The sequence below is a fragment of the Bombina bombina genome, chromosome 3, assembly GCF_027579735.1.
Source record: "Bombina bombina isolate aBomBom1 chromosome 3, aBomBom1.pri, whole genome shotgun sequence".
Classification (NCBI taxonomy): Eukaryota; Metazoa; Chordata; class Amphibia; order Anura; family Bombinatoridae; genus Bombina; species Bombina bombina.
In genome coordinates this window covers 1003151057-1003157918 of record NC_069501.1, presented here as the reverse complement: position 1 = coordinate 1003157918, position 6862 = coordinate 1003151057, and the positions used below count along the sequence as shown (strand labels likewise).

At 39.6% G+C, this 6862-nt stretch overlaps 1 protein-coding gene across 1 annotated transcript in view; it reads left to right on the top strand.

Annotated features, from left to right (window-relative positions):
- The first annotated feature begins 6611 nt into the window (after nt 1–6611).
- The window catches only part of MYO1A (myosin IA), a 182537-nt gene continuing 182286 nt past the window's right edge, over nt 6612–6862 (top strand). Inside the window, exon 1 of the mRNA XM_053708171.1 lies at nt 6612–6739. The gene's annotated coding sequence lies outside the window, so the exon portion shown is untranslated. The remainder of the gene's footprint in view (nt 6740–6862) is intronic.

Here is a 6862-nt window from a genome sequence, read left to right as displayed (position 1 = left end):
TGGCTAAACGTGCTCGTGCACGATTTCCCCATAGGAATCAATGGGGGAGAGCCATCTTAAAAAAAAACTAACACCTGCAAAAAAGCAGCGTAAAGCTCCTAACGCAGCCCCATTGATTCCTATGGGGAAACAAAAGTTATGTCTACACCTAACACCCTAACATGAACCCCGAGTCTAAACACCCCTAATCTTACACTTATTAACCCCTAATCTGCCGCCCCCGACATCGCCGACACCTACATTATATTATTAACCCCTAATCTGCCTCTCTGGACACCGCCGCCACCTACATTATACTTATGAACCCCTTATCTGCTGCCCCCAACATTGCTGAGACCTACATTATATTTATTAACCCCTAATCTGCCGCCCTCAATATCGCGCAAACCTACCGACACTTATTAACCCCTATTCTGCCGCCCCCAACATCGCCGCCACTATATTAAAGTTATTAACCCCTAAACCTAAGTCTAACCCTAACCCCCCCAACTGAAATATAATTTAAATAAATATAAATAAAATAACTATCATTAACTAAATAATTTCTATTTAAAACTAAATACTTACCTATAAAATAAACCCTAAGCTAGCTACAATATAGCTAATAGCTACATTGTAGCTAGTTTAGGGTTTATTTTTATTTTACAGGCAAGTTTGTATTTATTTTAACTAGGTACAATAGTTACTAAATAGTTATTAACTATTTAATAACTACCTAGCTAAAATAAAGACAAAAGTACCTGTAAAATAAAACCTAACCTAAGTTACAATTACACCTAACACTACACTATAATTAAATAAATTAACTAAATTAAATAAAATTATCTAAAGTACAAAAAAACACTAAATTACAGAAAATAATAAACAAATTACATAAGATTTTTAAACTAATTACACCTAATCTAATCCCCCTAACAAAATAAAAAAGCCCCCCAAATAAAAAATGCCCTATCCTACATTAAATTACAAATAGCCCTTAAAAGGGCCTTTTGCAGGGCATTGCCCCAAAGTAATCAGTTCTTTTACCTGTAAAAAAAAATACAAATCCTCCCAACATTAAAACCCACCACCCACACAACCAACCTTACTCTAAAACCAACCCAATCCCCCCTTAAAAAAACCTAACACTAACCCACTGAAGATCACCCTACCGGGAGACGTCTTCATCCAACCGGGCAGAAGTGGTCCTCCAGACGGGCAGAAGTCTTCATCCAAGCCGGGCAGAAATGGTCCTCCAGACGTGCAGAAGTCTTCATCCAGATGGCATCTTCTATCTTCATCCATCCGGCGCGGAGCAGGTCCATCTTCAAGACATCCGACGCGGAGCATCCTCTTCATCCGGAGTCTTCTTACTAAATGACGGTACCTTTAAGTGACGTCATCCAAGATGGCGTTCCTTCAATTCCGATAGGCTGATAGAGCTGGCATTTCAATCAGCCAATAGAATGTGAGCTCAATCCTATTGGCTGATTGCAACCCAATCCCCCCTTAAAAAAAACCTAACACTAACCCACTGAAGATCACCCTACCGGGAGACGTCTTCATCCAACCGGGCAGAAGTGGTCCTCCAGACGGGCAGAAGTCTTCATCCAAGCCGGGCAGAAGTGGTCCTCCAGACGTGCAGAAGTCTTCATCCAGATGGCATCTTCTATCTTCATCCATCCGGCGCGGAGCGGGTTCATCTTCAAGACATCCGACGTGGAGCATCCTCTTCATCCGGAGTCTTCTTACTAAATGACGGTACCTTTAAGTGACGTCATCCAAGATGGCGTTCCTTCAATTCCGATAGGATGATAGAGCTGGCATTTCAATCAGCCAATAGAATGTGAGCTCAATCCTATTGGCTGATTGCATCAGCCAATAGAATTTTTTCTACCTTAATTCCGATTGGCTGATTTCTATCAGCCAATCGGAATTGAAGGGACGCCATCTTGGATGACGTCACTTAAAGGTACCATCATTTTAGTAAGAAGACTCCGGATGAAGAGGATGCTCCGCGTCGGATGTCTTGAAGATGGACCCGCTCCGCGCCGGATGGATGAAGATAGAAGATGCCATCTGGATGAAGACTTCTGCCCGCCTGGAGGACCACTTCTGCCCGGCTTGGATGAAGACTTCTGACCGTCTGGAGGACCACTTCTGCCCGGTTAGATGAAGACATCTCCTGGTAGGGTGATCTTCAGGGGGTTAGTGTTAGGTTTTTTAAGGGGGGATTGGGTGGGTTTTAGAGTAGGGTTGGTTGTGTGGGTTGTGGGTTTTAATGTTGGGGGGGATCTGTAAATTTTTTTACAGGTAAAAGAGCTGATTACTTTGGGGCAATGCCCTGCAAAAGGCCCTTTTAAGGGCTATTTGTAATTTAGTGTAGGGTAGGGCTTTTTTTATTTTGGGGGGGCTTTTTTATTTTGTTAGGGGGATTAGATTAGATGTAATTAGTTTAAAAATCTTGTAATTTTTTTATTATTTTCTGTAATTTAGTGGGGTTTTTTTGTACTTTAGATAATTTAATTTAATTTAGGGAATTAATTTAATTATAGTGGTAGTGCTAGGTGTAATTGTAACTTAGGTTAGGTTTTATTTTACAGGTACTTTTGTATTTATTTTAGCTAGGTAGTTATTAAATAGTTAATAACTATTTAATAACTATTCTACCTAGTTAAAATAAATACAAACTTGCCTGTAAAATAAAAATAAACCCTAAACTAGCTACAATGTAACTATTAGTTATATTGTAGCTAGCTTAGGGTTTATTTTATATGTAAGTATTTAGTTTTAAATAGGAATAATTTAGTTAACCCCTTAGTGAACAGAGCACTTTTCCATTTTCTGTCCGTTTGGGACCAAGGCTATTTTTACATTTCTGCGGTGTTTGTGTTTAGCTGAAATTTTCCTCTTACTCATTTACTGTACCCACACATATTATATACCGTTTTTCTCGCCATTAAATGGACTTTCTAAAAATATCATTATTTTCATCATATCTTATCATTTACTATAAAATTTTTTTATAAAATATGAGGAAAAATGGAAAAAAACACACTTTTTCTAACTTTGAACCCCAAAATCTGTTACATATCTACAACCACCAAAAAAAACCCATGCTAAATTGTTTCTAAATTTTGTCCTGAGTTTAGAAATACCCAATGTTTACATCTTCTTTGCTTTTTTTTGTAACTTATAGGGCCATAAATACAAGTAGCACTTTGCTATTTTCAAACCATTTTTTTCAAAATTAACGCTAGTTACATTAGAACACTAATATCTTTCAGGAATCCCTGAATATCCATTGACATGTATATATTTTTTTTTAGAAGACATCCCAAATTATTGATCTAGGTCCATTTTGGTATATTTCATGCCACCATTTCACCGCCAAATGCGATCAAATACAAAAAATTGTTCACTTTTTCACAAATTTTTTCACAAACTTTCAGTTTCTCACTGAAATTATTTACAAACTGCTTGTGCAATTATGGCATAAATGGTTGTAAATTCTTCTCTGGGATCCCCTTTGTTCAGAAATAGCAGACATATATGGCTTTGGCATTGCTTTTTGGTAATTAGAAGGCCGCTAAATGCCACTGCGCACCACACGTGTATTATGCCCAGCAGTGAAGGGGTTAATTAGGGAGCATGTAAGGAGCTTTTTGGGGTAATTTTAGCTTTAGTGTAGTGTAGTAGACAACCCCAAGTATTGATCTAGGCCCATTTTGGTATATTTCATGCCACCATTTCACCGCCAAATGCGATCAAATTAAAAAAAACGTAAAATGTTTCACAATTTTAGGTTTCTCACTGAAATAATTTACAAACAGCTTGTGCAATTATGGCACAAATGGTTGTAAATGCTTCTCTGGGATCCCCTTTGTTCAGAAATAGCAGACATATATGACTTTGGCGTTGCTTTTTGGTAATTAGAATGCTGCTAAATGGCGCTGCGCATCACACGTGTATTATGGCTAGCAGTGAAGGGGTTAATTAGGTAGCTTGTAGGGAGCTTGCAGGGTTAATTTTAGCTTTAGTGTAAAGATCAGCCTCCCACCTGAAACATCAGACCCCCTGATCCCTCCCAAACATCTCTCTTCCCTCCCCTACCCCACAAATGTCCCCGCCATCTTAAGTACTGGCAGAAACTCTGCCAGTACTAAAATAAAAGGTATATTTGGGCTTTTTTGTGCATTTTTTGTTAGCATATTTACATATGCTTCTGTGTAGGGATCCCCCTTAGCCCCCAACCTCACTGATCCCCCACCAAACAGCTCTCTAACCCTCCCCCTCTGACTTAATGTGCGCCATCTTGGGTACTGGCAGCTGTCTGCCAGTACCCAGTTTAGTGAAAAAAATGCTTTTTTTTAAAAAAAAAATGTCCCTTTTCTGTAGTGTAGCTTTCCCCCCCCAAGACCAACCCCCCACCCCTTCCAGATCCCTTAGATGTTTAAAAAAAAAAAGTTTATTTCATTTTTTTTTAACTTTTCTTTAACTTTTTTCTGTAGTGTAGCGGTTCCCACCCGCTCCCGCCCCGTGCACGCGCCCACCACCCCCGTGCACGCGCGCGCCCCTGCGCGCCCCCGTCGGCTCCGCTTCCGATCCCGCCCCCCTCCACCTTACACATCTCACCGATGGCCGCCCACCCGCCTCCCAAGTCGGCTCCCACCCACCAACGATACCGGCCATCGATGTCCGGTGCAGAGAGGGCCACAGAGTGGCTCTCTCTGCATCGGATGGCCAGACAGTGTTATTGCAGGATGCCTCGATATCGAGGCATCGCTGCAATAACCGGAAAGCAGCTGGAAGCGAGCAGGATCGCTTCCAGCTACTTTCCACACCGAGGACGTGCAGGGTACGTCCTTGGTCGTTAACTGACATCCTTTAGAGGACGTACCCTGCACGTCCTCGGGCGTTAAGGGGTTAATGATAGCTATTTTATTTATATTTATTTAAATTATATTTAAGTTAGGGGGTTAGGGTTAGACTTATGTTTAGGGGTTAATAACTTTAATATAGTGGTGGCGACGTTGGGGGCGGAAGATTAGGGGTTAATAAATGTAGGTAGGTGTCGGTGATGTTAGGGACAGCAGATTAGGGGTTAATAATATTTAACTAATGTTTGCAAGGCAGGAGTGTGGCGGTTTAGGGGTTAATATATTTATTATAGTGGCGGCGATGTCCGGTTCGGCAGATTAGGGGTTAAATATTTTATATTAGTGTTTGCGATGTGGGGGGGGGGCTCGGTTTAGGGGTTAATAGGTAGTTTATGGGTGTTAGTGTACTTTTTAGTACTTTAGTTAAGAGTTTTATGCTACGGCGTTGTAGTGTAAAACTCTTAACTACTGAATTTAAAATGCGGTACCAGGCTTGACAGGAGAGGGTGTACCGCTCACTTTTTGAAAGACTCGTAATACCGGCGCTATGAAAGTCCCATTGAAAATAGAGGATACGCAATTGATGTAAGTGGATTTGCGGTATTTCCGAGTCTGGCCAAAAAAGTGAGCGGTACACCTGTACCTGCAAGACTCGTAATGCCAGCGGGCGTTAAAAAGCAGCGTTGGGACCGGCCAACGCTGTTATTTAAGCCTAACGCAAGACTCATAATCTAGCCGTAAGAAATTAACAAATGAACCTCCTAGAATGAGCTTTCAACTAAGAATGCCAAGAGAACAAAGCAACATTGATGATAAAAGTAAATTGGAAAGTTGTTTAAAATTGCATTCCCTATTTAAATCATTAAAGTTTTTTTTGGACTTGACTGTTCCTTTAAGAACGCTGCTTTGTAAACTCTCTGCTGCCTCCTGGAATGATTCACCTTGGGGTGATTGATAAGCCTTGAGATAAATACAAGTGGTAACTGGCAACCAAGGGTTTAAGTAACTGTTTAAATTGATATCAAACTCGAAATGAAACAACAGTGAAATAAATTCTGCATAGTAAAAAGAAAGCAACACAATGTACATTCATTTAGTTGGTGTTTAGGTTGTTATACTTTTGAATGATAGGTTGTTCATGTGTTGTAGCTTGTTCTGTTGGTGCTCTATTGGATGGGGTAAAGCATCTGTTTGGCAATACTGCCTGCTAATATGGAGGATAAAAGTTAGTTATTGAGGTAAAAACAGTAGGTTAAAATGACATTGCTATTGTAATTTTGACAGTATCATTTATACACACATATATATAATAAATACTTTGCAATATAATTCACGTGATGCAGAAAATAACAAGCTTTAGTGTCACATTAAGAAAACTGTTTATAAAACATATGCAATGTATTGCTTAACTGCAGACTAAGCATTTTTTTACCATATCACTTTCCTGTACATTTAATATCCATATGCAAAAGCTTGTCTAAAAGAAAGCAATTCTTGTATTTTAGCATTATAATAAACCTCTTTATTAAAAAAAAAAAAAAAAAAGAGTTTTGTTAAAATGTAGTTGAGAAATATGTGTCAAACACTGCAATGAATCTGTTTAGATTTTCCTGCTGTGTAGTTTTGCCAGATGCCAGATAGGTGGTGTCCCAGTGTAAAGTTTCAGAGGATTAAGAAATAGGTGTGGTAAGTGTAGGAAGGACCTAGAGAGACTTTTACTATTGCTGAGCTTTACCCGTAGCTGTCAGTCACCATGGACAGCTCCACGGGATCACTTCTCTAGGAAACTGGTGTTCAAGACCCCTGGGATCCCTATAGAAAAAATTCACCTCTCAAATAAAGCACTTCTGAGAAACTAACTCTTTCTCACTGGTAATTAGGTAAGTGTGGTTTTATAAAACATTCCAGACATCTGTACAGCTGTAAAATGTAAAAATTGGATTTTTTAATCAGTGGATGGAGACACTAGAGTGAATCACAAGGCTGGTGTGGTTGCAGTAAGT